The 17,134-nt window shown below is 43.1% G+C and overlaps 1 long non-coding RNA gene across 4 annotated transcripts in view; it reads right to left on the reverse strand.

Moving 5' to 3' along the window:
- LOC129628856 (uncharacterized) overlaps positions 1–17,134 on the reverse strand; it is a 316,173-nt gene that overhangs the window by 64,311 nt on the left and 234,728 nt on the right. For all 4 annotated transcript variants that reach the window (XR_008702947.1, XR_008702948.1, XR_008702946.1 and 1 more), the window contains exon 5: positions 2,041–2,127. This is a non-coding gene — a long non-coding RNA (uncharacterized LOC129628856). The remainder of the gene's footprint in view (positions 1–2,040; positions 2,128–17,134) is intronic.

Here is a 17,134-nt window from a genome sequence, read left to right on the forward strand (position 1 = left end):
TTCTAAGGACTTCTTATAAAAGGGTTTTGTCAGCGTAACATTCTTTCTTCAAAACCAATGTTCTACAAGTAAGAATGGGGCAGCCAAGACAATGATCTTTCATTAATGGCTCCTTTCGTGAATTTTATTGAGGCTATAGTCTTAAGCAAGGAGTATTTCAAGGACAAAGGATGGAAAGCAAAATCACCTCTCTTCTGAGAAGTTGGGAAAAACATATGCCTCCATCTCTTTGTAGGACCTAAAAAGAGATCTTTTCAATTTTTGTCAGCAATGTCTATAGATTTTGGTTCTCAAAGAAAAAAAATAGAACTTTGCCTTGATATATGAACATTTATTCCTATCTCAAGAATGTGGGAAGCTCTCCTAATAACAAAAAAGACAGATGAATTTGGGAATTATGCAGAGAAAAGAGGAGGCCCCTAGGCACACAATTTAAAAGGTAAAAGCAGGAAACCAACAGAGGGTCAAACAGGGATGAAGAGGCAACCATTCATAGACACTTCGTTGTCTGCCTGTTTAATCGTGGTGGAGCCGCGGGCATGACTGTGAAGGTTGCCAAGACGGGAGAATTTAGTCGCAGCTCCGTGGCTTGACTTTTAGATCCAAAGAAACAACAATCCCAAGTGGAAGCAAGCAGGATCCAAACCAGTCACTTCAAAAATGGTTTGGACTTTCTGTTATTTTAAAATGTTCATTTCCTTTATAAAATAAAAGATTTTAAAATAAACGCCAAGCCGCTTATTTTCCTTTGATCTCCCTGACAAGGGCATGGGGCCAAAGGTATTTGAGGATGGGCACTTTGAACACCGCTAAGGATGGCTGGAACGGGTGTGACACTGGAGCTCTTATTAAAATAAAAAGGAATAGGCTTAGGCTCGCAAAGTGATGAGAACGAATTGTTGTTATCATTTGTTAAAAATATAGCATGCAATACTCGTCAGCGATGGATGAAGATCTGTCAAAGTATTGCACTGAGTCATCCAAGAACTAATCACCTTTGTAAATGTTAGTTGTTAGTTTCAACTGGGGGCTTCTGTCTTTTTTTTTTGGAAAATATAGGACAGAGAAAAGTTATTTATTCCAAAGGCTTTGCAGTGTTAACTTTCAAATAATCTAGAGTTCTACTTTTAAAAAGTAAAAGAGAAATCAGAAGATGCTTAGGTTGCAGAAAAAAAAGAAAGTCAAATACCGATCAAGTAGAAGAATGGTTTATTTGGGAAGAGACATTTTCCTCCCAATATTAATTGAATACCTCCTTCAAGAACCTTCTTTGTGTTGAGCAGAAAAATAAGGGCTCTTTTCAGAGCAAAGTTTGGCCTGCTTTCTTAAGCAAGAATCTGCGGGGCTCTCGGAGATAGCAACAATTAAGTTGGGAAATGCAGGCTAATAGTTAAAAACAATGGTAAATGCAGGGTAAGGTAATTCATCAAGTAAATACATCATTTGTGTTATTAAACATATTTAAGTGGCACAAAGTCCTTCAACAGCATCGAAAACAATCTACTTATATCATGATAGCTGGGCTCAAATCTTTGTCACTGGACCTGCGTAAGCACAGTTTTATAAAATTCCAGACATATAAGATCACTCATCTAGGACTAAAGTTAAAACATCAACCATTATGCAATTATTATGTTACAAGGCATCAATTATTACGCAATTTTTAGAAGCCGTATCTTCCAGGAATTCAGAGCATACACTAGGCTTTTTGGAAGCAATCTTCCAAGAGTTCTAAGTACAATTACTGGAGATAGCCACAGAGTTTCAGAATGACACCTGATGGTTTCAAATGAGTTTTGCCTAAATTGTTGTCAAAAGAAATAAGCACTATTAAATAATAACTTTCAAAATATTTTTCTGAACTCCAAAGAACTGAACATTCTTTTCATTGAATATTATAAAGCTGGTTGCTATTGTCAGAAAAACAAAGCTTAAAATGCAGTTAATCTTCATAATTAAATCATTCAAGCATACTCTAAAAACTTGTAATAACTTGAGAAAATGGAAGGTTTGGGAGAAATTTTAGAAAAATGTAGTTACCTGAACAAAAGGAGCTTCTTATGAATCCAATGTTTTAACCCTGTTGCCATCTTGCTAGGCCAGCATCTTCAAACCATTCACCCGCGTCTGGAAAATAAAATTATTTTAAAAGGATCAAGATTCTTTGCTTGGTTTGTGGTTGGTTTCTTTTTGTCACCCAACTCTTTTACAAAGCTGAACTAGAATTAATGCCAAAATGAAAGTAAAAAGGAACACCAAAGACTGAAATAAAAGTAACTCTAGAAAAACACTGGGCTGCGTTATGTCTTCTTCATTTCCAGAACTACACATGATAGAAAGGTTCTGCAAATAAGTCACTTTCATATTTTTCCTGGAATTTCCCTGGCTACCGATGAAGCTTGAGAATGATTTTACCAGAAAAATGATCAAATAGAAATGGGACGTCTCAGAATACTCCCAAATTCTGATGTTTTATACCAAACTGCTCATTTGCTAAACATGATTAAGAGATAGTCTATCAATAATTAAGCACAGTTAAGGTATAATCAAGTTGGGCAATCATTACCTGGCATGATGTAGTGTCACTGAGACATCATTTTAACTTTTTGATTCTGAAATGATTCAGGAGTCATTATTTCTCTCTGCTGATGGGGCCGCTAAAATAGAAAAATATCTGATTGTGGTGGCTTCAGGAGTCTGTCCCCCTCCACCCCAGCAGGATTCTTGGCTTCCATTCCAACAGTTTTTCATTGGCCAGGTTTTAGATGCAGGGTTTGCTTTTCCTTCGTTGTTCCTTTACTAAAGGAAGGAAAACTCACTGAGCAGCTGCTTGTAAAAGGGAAAATGTACTTGAGTTTTGCCTGGCTGTGGACTTGAACACCAAATTCATGGTGATGTCAGCAGAATGACAGAAATGACCGACAGAAAGATTCCCTGCCCTCCACCCTCCTTCTGTTTAGGAGGGATCTCTCAAACAGAATCTTAGCAGATCTCCTTTGTCCTGGCGGAAAAGAGCAATTCAGCTGAAAAGAAAGAGCAATTTCAACCTGTTATGAAAGAAAGAGAGGGAGGGAGGCAGAGAGGAAGGAGACAAAGAGACAGAAAAAGAGAGAGAATTAGAAAGTGAGAGATGGAGAAAGAAGGAAGGGAGGGAGAGAAGGAGGAGGAAGAAACAGAGAAGGAGGAAGGGCAGGAGAAAGAGAGAGGGGGGAAGAAAGGTGGGGAGAGAGAGAGAGAAAGAGAGAGAGAGAGCTCAAGTCTACCCTTGGCATTAACTCAATGTAAGGAAGCAGGAGAGACAGCTACTCTTGGTCTCCCCGTGGCTTTCCAGTTCTCCTGATGTCTTTTCTCTCACCCTCTGCAGCCCTGGCTCTTTGTAGAAAGATCCAATCATCTCAACAAAAGAGGTGCATCCAGCAAGTGCTGCTCCAAGAGTAATTCGTGGGTGTCCCGTGTCCCAGCACCTTTTCTCCACCTGCAATCTGGCCACCAGGACACCAGCCTCCATGGTGGGAGTACCCCACGCAGAAGCTTCCGGCACCCCGGCCAGCCAGCTTAGGTAGAAGGAATCCTTGTCTCCTCAGGAAAAACTGACCAGAAAGGGAGGGAGGAGACTGGCAAAGCAACGCCATGGTTTTCACGTTCCTTTCGGGCAAAGGGAAAATTAGGAATTGCTATTTATAACCTTCCTACCAAACGCTTCCTGTATTAAAAAAAAAAAAAAAAAAAGAATATTTTAGGTACAATGCAAAATGAAAGTGTGGCTAGGTCAGCTAAGGAACAAAGACGTGAAAAATGGCGTGATAGGATAAAATAGATCGGACTAAAACAAAAGATGCCCTCAGATTATTGGAGTAGTGGACTTTTTTGGCGGCAAGGGGAGGGATCATTTAAAAACAATCTTAAGCCCACTAAGTGTTCATTTACAACAGATGTATAACAGGGACCAACTACTGAAGAGTGAGAAGTTGGAAGCAAATTTGCGTTTGACACACCCGAGGAAACAAAAGGGAGAGAGCCTGCCAGTAACAAGTTGTTTCGTGTGCAGCTGGCTGAGGAGAACGCTTTCACTTTTGAAAGCATTAGGTTTGCTCAGGATGGCAATTTCTCTTCCTCTTTAAAATGCAAGTAAGGATGCCAGCCTACAACTTCCTTTCTAGCTCTAGGTTAATAAAGCCAAAAGGCTTTTACAAGAATTAAAAATTTAAAAAACAGAGAAGACCCTGATTCTGGTATGGAAACATGAAGACATATTTTAAAAAATAATAATCAGATGTCTGTCATTTCTTGGGTATAAATGAATTATCTGCTGCACAAAGCTTTCTATATGCCAGGCTACTCTAACACACTTGCACGTTCAAAGCTACGTTTTGCTTTTGAGAAAGCAGACCACAATTGGATTAGAAAGTTACAAATTAAGTAGGGGTACAGGGCGGCTAGGGCAGGGGGAGACTGAAGTTTAGAGCACTTGGATGCTTCAAGAAAGGAGATAGGCGATAGGTAAAGAGTCAGTATTCCCTAGAACCTTGGCTGTAAAACAAGGAGATTCTTGTTTTGGGAAAAGTACAGAAAAGCCTGGAACCTCCACAGTGATGCTTACAAAGAGAAGAGACCAGCAGACACAAGAAACTAAGTTTAGCTGCAACAGGGACCTCTGCCGTACTCCAGGGCAGAGATGCCTCCAGGGGAGCCCCCAGCCTTCTCTCTGCACTGCACCCCAGGAGAGCTTAGTTTTTCTCATCCAGGACTCTTCACATCTACTGATCCCCACATTTCTCTCTTCTTTTGGAACAACAAAAATCAACCAAATATAATAGGATTTTATACAGTCTCCATCAAATTGAAGTTTGGAAAAAAAAAAAAAACTGCATCTGTATTACCTCAACTTTTCCCAAAATCAATCTGGTTTTGCCTTCTGGCCCTTGATCTACCCCCCCAACACACTCTTTCTCTCTCCTCCAAGCCTTTCTCTTTGCCCCCCTTACCCTTCCTCCTTCTTCTGTCTCTCTCTCTTTTTCTCTCTCTCTCTCACACACACACACAGATACACAGACACACACACACACTGCTGCCTGGTCCAATCTGGTGCCTACTTAACAACAACAGAATGACAAGCAACATCTGTTTGTAAAAAAGCCAGAATCAAACCTTAACGGTTTTTTGGCTAGGATTCTTTTTTTTTTTCCTTATGTCCCCTGACTCTAAAAGGAGAAGGGTCAAGAAGAAGAAATATGAAGATTTATATTCAACACTGGCTCCAACGAGGCAGCAATCATACTTCCCGAGAGTTATTTCCAGGTAAAGCGCTTGTAGGGAAAACCACTGCAGTATTTATGGTCGTCTCCCCTGAAGCAAGCCTGGGTCACATAAAATCCAACATATCAGATTCCTAAAAGGCAGGGTTTTTTTCTCACAGCTTTATATTCATCTTCTAGTTAGAATTCCAGGATCTTGTATGTGTGTGTGTGTGTGTGTGTGTGTGTGTTGGGAGGTGACGAAAGACAGAAAGGGAAATGAACAAGACAGAAAAATTTTTTAAAAATAGTTGAGATGGAAGGAGTGGTGCTGTTTCTCCCTTAGTTTACAACATGCTGGTGTGTAAGCAGGCACATGTACACAGATGCCACACACGAGAGCAGGCACCAGGAGCGGGGGCTGCGGCAGAAACCCGCACAGCTGTGGCCATCAGAAACTGGTCCCATCCTCCCCCCACGGAGATGGAGACGAGAATTTCTGGAAAGCTACCAACAGTCCACAGAGTCACAAAACAGAGGATCAGAGCTACCTCGATGGGGGAGGAGGCGGGCGGCCAGGCGCTGCTGGTGAAGGAGAGAAAGGCTCTGCTCACCAACTCAAGGATTTCACCCTCAGGGAAGGGGAAGGGTGGTGGGGGGGTGGGTACTCAGAAACTCCACTCCCCTTTCACTCAGGGTTTGGAAGAAACCCACACACATTAAGGGAAAAATAAATTCAGACAAGTTGCTAAGGAGACTTGTGTAAACTCCAAGCACAGACATATTTCTTGGCCTTTCCCCCTGCACTCCATCTTGTATTCTGATCACGCTGCTCTGCGGCAACGTTGCACCAACCTTCTGCATTAATCTTGGCCTTCGCCGCGCACACTGGCAAAGCACACTGGTTGTATATATCATCATTTTTCAAGCTTAACAAGTGAAAAGGGTACGTGTGTGTGTGTGTGTGTGTGTGTGAGTAGTTGGAGGCAGAGAGTGGGTGGGGTAACTCAATTTGGAATTTTAAAAACATAGGTGTTGAACAAAGAAGAGTATTTACACTGTGTGTTTTGGGAGTGTGGGGAAAAGGGTAGGTAAAGCACCTAACTCTGGAAATTTCCCTTTGCCTGTGATTTCCATCCTCTCTCCACTCAGCTGGCCCTTTCCCACTGCCCACTCCCATCCCCAGTTAAAAGCCTGTATCTCGTGGCAGGGGTAAGCAGTGCCTGCATCACTGCAGACACGCAGAAGGGGCCCAGGCTTCTGCAGGAAAGAACGCGTTCCCCAGCAGGGAACCCTGGTCCCTGCTTCCCTGCTCAGGAGGGCGTCCCGGAGAGATCAGCTTTTCAAAAACTAACTGGAACGATTCATGAAACCTCTACACCAAGCCTGTTTAGATTCTAAACCAGTTAGCATTTCAGAGGACAGACTCTGGCCCAATACCCATGCTCTGGAGCAGAGACCTTCTCCCACCCATAACGACACATCTTCGGCAGCAGCCGATAGATGTCAACATTTGATTTAGGGGAAAATTAACATTTTCTTTCAGGACAGAGATGTTTGTACTGTTGAAGCCAATATTTTCCTTTCTCAGTCTCCTGTATTAGAAATTTGAAAATCTTCTCTAGGACCTCGAAAGGGGAGAAAATAAATAGCCTAAATCATTGCTCAGGGTGCTAGGACATACCACAGTCAGGTCTGTGTGCCTGTGTGTGTGTGTGTATGTGTGTGTGCACGTTCTGGCCTCACTGTCACGAGATTAGGATGACACACACCAGAGAGCTGGAAGGGGCATATGTTGGACCCTTCCCAAATGAGAGAAATTCACAGCATCTGCCCACCAGCCACGAGAAAGGAGCTCCAGTAAGGGGCAACCAACCAGGCCTGCTGCTGTGTTCGTCACAATTCTCAGGAGAGGCCACAGGACAAGGGATTGCTAAGGGGATGGGAAAAGTTTCTGTGTTCAGTGCACAGGGCTGAGTGTGTGCCTTCATGCTCCAAGAAGGCTACATGGCTTCCTTCTCTCCCCTTTGCCAACCTGTATTTGGTTTTCACACTTCAAAGCTAAAGCAAGCTGTGCTGCCTCAGTTGAAATAAGACAGCCAGGCAACCCTGGAGCTAGCAAGATGGAAGGTTTGCTCCTGCCACTTGCAGAGAGAGACAGAGCCCCCCAACCAGCGCTGCCAGCCCATCCTTTACAACCGACCGCATGCGAGCAAGCCCTGCGTTTTAGGGAAGGGGAGATCCTTGGTGTCCTTTCTGACCTTTTCCCTACAAGGCACATCCTCAGATGTTTTGTGGCACTGAGCCATCGTGACTCAATCAACATGAAAAATGAACCTGGAGGGAAAGGAACAGGGTGGGCCTCTCCCAGTGGGCAACTGGGCAATTGCCCTGTGACCTGCTTGGCCTGGGGGCAGGGGAGTGTCACCTGCATTTTTTCATTCGTTCAGGAAGCTGCAGTAGCCCAGACCCCAGGAAATCCAGCCTTGTCGCTTGTTGGCTATTTGTCCTGCCTGCCAGGACTCAGAGGACTGTCTCGCCCTAATGTGAAGACACATTTGCCAGGACACTGCGATCCTAGAGCATCAACAAGAAGAAGAACTAATTTACAAAATCAATGCGACAACCAGTCCTGCGATGGAGGATCCTCTTCTGTCTAGATTGCCAAAATAGTGCTTTTCCTTTATAAGTTGGCTTACTGCTTTCTCAAATTCCCCCAAGAACAGAAAACACATTAGATACCTCTCATTTCAGCACCACCTGCCTTCCTCCAACCCTTCCAGTCCTTTGTGGAAAAAGGGAAAGATATCAGTAAACAAATGATCAACACAGCCAGGCTAGTCTGGAAGAAAGGTTATATCAGATGCACATGAAGCTGATTCAGATAGCATTCAGATTTTTAAAATATGGTTTTTTACGTCATCTTGGAAAATCTTTAAGGAGTCTGTTCTTTGAGAGGCAGAAAGAAAAACAGCCATGTTAACAGTGGCTGGCAAGCTAAAAGGCTGCCTAAAGACACATCTCAAAGTATAAAGTAATAAACTTAACATGGGTATAGGTACATGTTCATGTGTTCATATATAAACATACACATACCTATATACATACATATATATATGCGTATATACATATAGGCATACACACACACACATTTGCCCTCCAAATCTCCCACTTCTAGCCCTGAAGTCAAAGACCACATCTTTTTCACATTTTGCAAACTGACCTTCCCTTAGTCTACCCTGAAACTCAGTCTCATACCCCGCATGCAAGGTAAGGAAAAGAATGTTTGGCCTCTCCATCATATATGAGTTAAAGCCTCAAACTGCAAAATGCTTTACACATCAGTAAGTCTAGTTGGTATTGTCACTCCATATCATGGCAGAGAGCCGACAAAAAGGAAAGTTAAGTGTCTTCCCAAAGCTCATATATTATTGTAATGACAGCATCAGAAGATTCTCTAGGGCCCTAAACTAGCGAGAGGGTCGTGGGTCAGACTGAAGGAATTTTATGCTGTCCCTTCTCTCATTCTGCTTTGTTAGTCAGGCACTTGTATCACCTATAATCCCCCAATACAGGAGACCCTGGCCACATGTACTCCTGCAGTCGCCATCTTGATCAACACCAAAGACTAAGCCACCAAAAGTTCATAGTGGGGTTTAATGTCAGAGGTCAACTAAGGTTGAGAAAGGTCTCCAGCAGCCTGTTCTAGTCAAGCCAGTCCAACTGTGTGGTCCTATAACTCTGGCCAGGAGTGACAGATAACAGGTCTCAGGTTCCTGATTCTGCAAAATGGTTTTAGCCCATCTACACCGAGACTGAAGTCAATCTATCCACCACCCAGTGTGATTATTAGTGCTTGTTGAACTTCTATTTGTTTTCACACATGGGGCAGGATTGAGGAGAGGATGAGCTCAAGATTTGAAGAGTGGGCATCAAATGTACAGTGTCCTTGTGAAAAATGTTGACATGTTTTCTATATATTACCAAGGCAGGTGGTCATTAAAGAATAACTGTGAAAGTTCTAGGGTCTCTCAGGAGAATTCAAGATGGTTAAGATGCTTTTCTTGGGTAGGATTAATATCCATAATATAATCACATCTCTATGTTTCCTTCTCACATAAATAATTTATTTCTGACATTTAATATGGACCAGACATCACCTCATGGATGGCTCATAAAAGCATGATCATATTTCCTATTTCTTTCGGTGTGATATTTTTGGGGTGGCAGACAAGAATGGGTGGGGTAAATGGAAAGTTGAGTCTTGAATCCCATCTAAATGATTGGTAAACAGAAAAGGCTGGCAAGCGCCACAGATAGAGTCCAAAATCCCTTCTTGAAACATTTTAATGATGCCATGAAAAACTCAATATGCCACTTTTTTCTCTTACAAATGAAACTGCTTATGCCAACACAGACTGACTGGTAGAGGGTGTCTGGAGTACACACTGAGAGGGAGTCCGAAATCCTGCTTGATCTCAGCAGAAAAGAGTTTTTACGAGGGTAAGTTATCCATGCCATGGGAGAAGGAGGTGGATGATGAAACACACACTATGTATTTGCCACTCCTGACTGAGCCCCTAATCCTCTTGCATCCGCATTTCTTTGTCTTCCTCATGACAATGGGAGGAGTTATTCAGCAACCTCTATGAGACCAAGTTTTGAATTTCTGTAAAGTTTGTTATTATTATATTATTTCTGGACACTCTAGCTAATAAAGAAAGAAGTTCATGTTGAATTTCTATCCTGTATGTAATAGGTCTTACATATTTTATTCACACATTCAAAGTTACTAGAATAAGGTAGAAAAAAAAATGGCAAAACAGTTCCCATCCTCCACCCCCAATCACTGTGAGATACAAACCTCCTGACAAGTAAGTCTGCCGAAGACAAGGAAAATCATGACAAAGAAAAATTTCTGTGCAGACTGGGATGCCAAATCTATTTATCTTAATTTAGTTCTCCTCAAAAGTTACATGAGATGATGCATTTTGTAAGAAAGACCTCTCTCTGGGCAATGCAGCTGGTCCTGACTGGCATTACCATTTCTCCTGGGAAGCTTGGAAGGTTCCTAGTGCTAGGTGAGGACAAGTGGGGACAAGGATAAGACAATGATGAGATATGGTTATTTCCATCCTACCTTGTTGACTTTGCCAAGCTCCCTGCTGCTAGGACATTAGACATCTGTGATGAAACAGGACCTGAAATCAGGGGACTTGCCCTTTCTCCAGGACACTCAGCCACAGACAGAGTTCACAGACATGCTTAGCCCCTGAGGAGGCGCCATCATTGTAAACAAGGTCTCACTGTGTTTCATAGGTTCACTAACGGATGTCTATCCCTTCAAGAAGGCGAAACTTCTATGGTCCAAGTCGTTAAACTAAAAGTCACTTTCCAGAAATAGAAGTCTAAGGGGACCATAGTAGAGACTGTCACTCCTACTGATCTAGCTTTCTCTTTCAAACTTAACATTGTGGGCTATTAAATCCACCTTTCCAAGAAGCAGGGTGGGAATTTCCCATAGGGCAATTAAGTATTGATTCCAACCTGTGGGGAGCCAACTTTATTTTCACATTTCTGAGATGTGACAGAGGACATTTTCCTAGTCTCAACTCCGGGAACTCAGCCTCACAGCCTGTAAAAGTGGAGATCTTCCAGCCATGGGAGAGAGGTCATTGATCCTTTTTTGACTGAGCAACACAGACTCAGGGGTCCTCCCAAAGTCAGGCCATTACCTAGTCCATCACTCTGTCTCCATGGAGGACCACAGATGGGCTCGCTAAGTTCCTCCCCGCTTCAATACATTTGGCAAATTGACACAAAGGGTCAGGGCTGCCAGATGTTTTTCAGTGACCTGTGCACACGCAGTGAGGGATTAAGATCAAGTCACTGATGAGTTTTCCTTGTGGACCTGGAGCCCCAGCAAAAGTGGTGACCATAACAGTCAGGAGCCTCTTACCTTTGAGATCGGAATTTTCAAGGAGACCGAGAGGCTTGACCTCCAAAGGGAAGGCCCGGTTGGAGCTCAGAAATAAAATACAATAAAAACTCTGTCTGGGCCAGGTTTACACAGGATCCCCCGGGTAATGGAAAATTACGAGAAATTCCATCCGGGAGTTCAGCTGAGCATCTCGACGTCGGTTTGTGCACATCTGTAAGTCCTATTAGTGCTTATGAGATCGACATGCCTGTGGGTTGATTTGGAACTGCAGTTATGCCAAAGGAGCCATGAGGATCTGAGTGCGAGCATATGGCTTCCTCTACCCCCTGCTCCTTGCAGGGATGAGAGTAGGGGAGCACGAGATCCCGGGAACCCCTTGTCCTAAACAATCCCCCCAACCCTGGGCAGGAGCGTAAGGGTGCATCTCCCAGCCTCTGCTCAGTTCCCGTGAGTCTGTGCATAGAAATGTTGGTATGCTGCTGCTGAAACCCAGGGCTGGATTTTCTTCTTAGCTTGCTCACAGCCCCTCTAGATCCATGGCAGACAAAGGCACCACCAAATCCTCACTAAGCGAACATAAAAGCCCTGAGAAAGAGAAATGCTGGCTCCCTAACTGCCTTTCTTACAACATATGGCCTAATGCTAATGCTAATATGATGAAAGTCCTGCTTAAACATCTTAGCCAAGGGCTCCAACATGGCCTGGCTCCACTGTGCTTATTCTTTTTCTCGGTTAGATCTCTGCCTTTACTAGAGTCCCACTTCCCTGCACACACATACCTCACAAATGGGCTGTGCCAGATGGACTCTTAATCACAGTAATCAGCTGGGAAATTAAATGTTAGAAAATCCAGCTAGTCTCCTGAATTTTCCCACTCGAGATCAGGGCCTGAGCTACTGCAATGCCCCATAGGAAAACCACGCTGCCTTTTCAAGGAAGGTCAATGTGACAGGCCCAGGGTGGGCTTTAGGCTTTGTGGCCCTTTCTGGGTTTTTCTTAGAGAACTACAGTTCACGTCAGTTTTGCCTGGGTTCAGATGGCTGCTATTAATACTTGTTATTTACAGAACACACACCTTGGAGGAACTCAAAACATTTACAGAAATTAACCAAGCTTTGCACCATCCCTGACAAGTAGGCAGGGACTAGACAGTACTTCCTTCATCTCAGAGAAAGAAACAGAGTTATTAAGAGGGCACGTTTCTTTGCCACACCACATAGACAAGACCCCACAGCCCACTCATTTCCAGGGCTCTGCTGAAGCTGCCAAATGAGGTGGGTGTTTGTTTATACTATGCTCACTAGCTTATTATTCTAGTATTTTTCTCAAGCACATTCACATAATCGTGCTGCAAGATTCCAGTGTGCAAATACCATGACTTCTTTTGGTGAATCTCCATACAGTGTGTATTGTAGGTTTCCTTTAGTAGGTGATCAATACATATGACTGACTGGTTTGCAATAAACCTGTACCTCCTTCTAGACTGGCTTTTCTCCCTCTTCCCAGAAGACTCTTAAATTCTGCTCAAACGTTATTCCCCAGATGACCCCGAGGCTCTATCAGTAGCTAGGTTTTAGGAGCCTTATAGTACCACCTCAGAGAAGGCAATGGCAACCCACTCCAGTACTCTTGCCTGGAAAATCCCATGGATGGAGGTGCCTGGTAGGCTGCAGTCCATGGGGTCGCTAAGAGTTGGAGATGACCGGGCGACTTCACTTTCACTTTTCACTTTCATGCACTGAAGGAGGAAATGGCAACCCACTCCAGTGTTCTTGCCTGGAGAATCCCAGGGACGGTGGGGCCGGGTGGGCTGCCATCTATGGGCTCACACAGAGTCGGACACGATTGAAGCGACTTAGCAGCAGCAGCATAGTACCACCTCGTCCAGCACTCACACCATTCTTCCATAATCATTAAAAGGTGTAATAGTGAAAAGAAAGTAACTCTGTGGTCTTTGAGACATACAAGCCTCAGTTTGAATCCTAATTCTGCTATTGTGAGACCTTGGACAAGTTACCCAACTTCCCTCATCTGTAAGATAGGGATAACATGACTTAGTTTAGAGTCTATTGTGACACTGTTTGTAACAGGAGGCAATAGAAACAATTTAGTATCCATCAATAGAGGAATGGTTAAATATATGATGGTATGTCAATACTGTAGCTACTATAAAGATTAGTATATATAAGGAATAAAGAGAAATACTTGAAAGACATATTAAGGGTAAAGAACAAGTTTCAGAGAATATGCATGATTCTATATATATATATGAACAACTCCCAACTCAGTTTCTTATTACGGATAGGCTTACCTAAAGGTAAGGCATGAGCTAACTTCTATGAAGCATGAATAAACAACGGAAATAGTAGCTATGACTTCTGCTATAGATGGTTTCCTTGGAGGTGGAGCTGTGTTTTAATCTTTACAACTCTAGCGCCTGGCACATCAGAGGGGCTGATGGATTGAGTGAAAGAAAACTACTCAATGAGTGATGCTTTCAGGAATTCACTGTTGAGTCAGGAAAGAAGAGCCCTAATGTGAGTCACCAACAGTTTCATGTCTTATTTGGATTTTTTTTTTTTTTTTTTAATGTGGGAAGGCAGCCTACTCCTCTGGGAAGAAATTGGTCTGAGAGTCATAAGGCCTAGATTCCAGAGTCATGTTTCTTAAAGTGTGGTCTCAGGACCACCAGCTGCCAAATCACCCAACAGGCTTATTAATCATACAGATTTCTGGGCCCCACCCTTGATCTGAATCAGATTCCCTGAGATTGTGATTCAGGAATCTGTATTGTAACAATTTCCTTTTTATGTATAGATAAAAAAAATGATAAAGTCTGAGAATAATTGCTTCAGATCCTATCACGCCTTCCTTTTTGACTTTGGGCAAACCACTAACCTTTCCAGAACTCAACTCCTTCTGTACAGTGCAGAGGTTGCATGGCAAAGTCTTCTTGAAGTTGTAGAACTCTATGACCACGAATGATCCAATTCCCTGCCTTAAGGCAGTCCCGTCCGTCAGCCATATAAGATGGACTCTTCAGACCTGGTGTGAGCTGCCTTTGGGTCCCCAGGCTGGCATATGGATACTTTCAAATTCAGAAGTTGCTTATATTATTCATTCTTGTACCTTATATTCTTTAATTACTAAAACAAACTGGCAAGGACAGTCTCTCAGCATTGGTTCTTAATGATCAAAATTTACAATTTCTGAATCTTAATATATTTGTGTTAGAACTGTAATATATTAACATAATGCAATTACTGTAAGAATTAATATAACAAACACATATAAAAACACACACACGAGAAAGGGAAGCTGGTATAAAGACCCTGGAACAGATGCTAAAGCCAACGTTAGGAAATATTACTGAAGAGAGCCAAGAGAATATCTCTCTAGCCCTGGGTATGGATGGAAGAAGAGGAATGTGTCCAGTCATTTTCATGGAAATTGAAAGCCAAGAGCACAGATGGCTGAGTTGAAGAGGGACCCTCTAGCATGTTCTGTGGGTAGCAGGCCAAGATATGGCAAGTGATACCATCCTCCAAGAAACCCCAAAGGTCTGTAGAAGACAAAATCCAAGACCAAATTAACCCCTCCTCAGTCTTCAGAGAGAGAAGGGCTTCTCTGAGTCATCAAGAAATGGATCTAAGTCTTAAAAAGGACATTCTGGAAGACAGTTTTGCTGAAGGCAATGTTGGAAGTCAGTGAACCTGGATGTAAGCTTTCTGCCTACATGCATCCTAAGTCGCTTCAGTCATGTCTGACTCTTTGTGACCCCAGGGATTGTAGCCCACCAGGCTCCTCCGTCCATGGGATTCTCCAGGCAAGAATACTGGAGTGGGCTGCCATGCCCTCCTCCAGGGGATCTTCCTGACCCAGAGATCAAGCCTGTGTCTCTTAGGTCTCCTGCCCTGGCAGGTGGGTTCATTGCACCACCGCCACCGGGGAAACCTGTCTGTGTTCTCTGCCCTCTTTATGAGTGCTATTGTCTGAGTTACTCAGAGCCCCAGAAGCCTTGCCTGTAAAATGGGGTTAATAAGATTTAGTCCATAAAGTTATTGGGAGAATTGAATGAAATAATACATGTAAAGTGCCTACCCCTGTGTCCAAGGCACATCAAGCGTGAGGTCAATGTTTAAAAGAAACCACTTTTCCTCAAGTGACAGCACAGAGGCCAACTGTCCTTTGAGCCTCTCTTGCCTTCCTCATAGGAGCCTGATAGCATGTTGACTATTCTTTACCACTAGCGCCACCTGGGAAGCCCAGACACCAAATAAATATGCACTAAATGAACACAAGATCTAATGTTCCCAGCCATCGTAACAGAAACAGACTTAAAATTTTGTTTAAATGGTTGATAGTGTATGGATAGGAGAGATGGCTAAATGTGAAAATTCTCTGGAAATCTTAGGTCAGAGTTAAGTCACCTGGAAATGAGCTAGTCTCCAATAATTTAGACTGCTGGAGTTAGACATTTTTCACATTTCTATTTTTTTTAATTCACATTCTATCACCTCGAATGTATCAAGCTCCTTCCTGAAAACATTTCTAAGGGAAAAAGTTAAAATTCCTGAGTTCAAAGCTCCCATCTTTGGACCCCAAAAGGGGAAGGAGAAGAAACCCTTAGATTTGGTTGCTTTCTTCCCATCCCCATCCATTTCTCCTCACCTTTACTTTTCTTCTCATTCACCCTTAATTTCATTTTCAGATATGAGTCAGACACTTGTCTTCTGGCCTGCACCTTCCTAGAAGCAAGTTTCACACTTTGCATTGCCATGTGCCCAACCCTGGCATAGCATTGAGCACACAGAAGTACAGAAAAAATATCTGTTATGTAAATTACATACTGGCTAAAGGTATCAAGGAGATCTGTAACAGGGAGAAAAATTCATTGCTTTACCTCTATGAGATATCCTAGCCATTTCTACTGAACTCCATCATTTGCTATTACTAGGCATATATTATCCTATATATTTCATGTCTTTGTTCACTACCCCATGAGCTGTGAGAGTCTTAAGATCAGAATAAAGTTCTCCTCTTCTGCATCCTCCCCCAAACAGCCACTTCAAGGCTCTGCTCTCAGTGGCTGGTGATTCATCAAGTATGGCTGCCTGACTCAGAACCAACATAATCAGTACTACCCACTCTGGACCTTCCAAGGAAGTAGGGACCATGTCTCACTCGTGCTGACATAGAGCCCAGTGCCTGACACATCAAAGACTCTCAATAAATATTGACTGAGGAAGGCAGAGAGGGAGTAAGAATGAATGATACTGAAGAGGAAAAAAACCCAAAGGATTCAGTGAAGCCAAACACGCAGCAAAATAAACTAACCTGTCTATTCATTCTATCTTACATTCGTTCAACAAACATTTACTGAATGTCTGGTTTGTGCTAGCCATGTACTTGGCACCAGCGACTTGCACATGAATTATATTTCAGTGGGAAAACAGGTCTAGATGGCATGTCCACTCTAGAGGTGAAGATGGACGGCATACCAGGGGTTGCATGTCTGTTTGTGTTGCCAATGGGCAAGGAGAGGTGCAGAGGAGGCGTGAAGGAGGTGGGGGTCATCAGGGAGAGGCCAGGAAACAGGAGACCAAAGACCAGACAACAAAATTCATCTTGCCCTGAAACGAGGAACTTCATGTTCCTCGTTTCAGGGCAAGATGAATTTTGTTGTCTGGAACAAATGGGTTCCGGACATTAGGCACTCTTTAAACCGATGGCTTAGCATGATGGCAAACCCTGGTACAGCAAGCAGACATCTTTATATACAGTGATGTGGACATGCATCCAGCCAAGAAGCCCCAACATTCCCATTTGACTGACTCATTTGACAGACTCAAATGCCTGAGCTCAGGTGTGGGCTGACCTCCTTGACCTTGGCATTAGCACATGAGCTGTTTGGGGATGTTTTAACAAGTACTGGAAAGTGGTAAGCTTTTGTTTCTCC

The sequence above is a fragment of the Bubalus kerabau genome, chromosome 15 (assembly GCF_029407905.1).
Source record: "Bubalus kerabau isolate K-KA32 ecotype Philippines breed swamp buffalo chromosome 15, PCC_UOA_SB_1v2, whole genome shotgun sequence".
Lineage (NCBI taxonomy): Eukaryota > Metazoa > Chordata > Mammalia > Artiodactyla > Bovidae > Bubalus > Bubalus kerabau.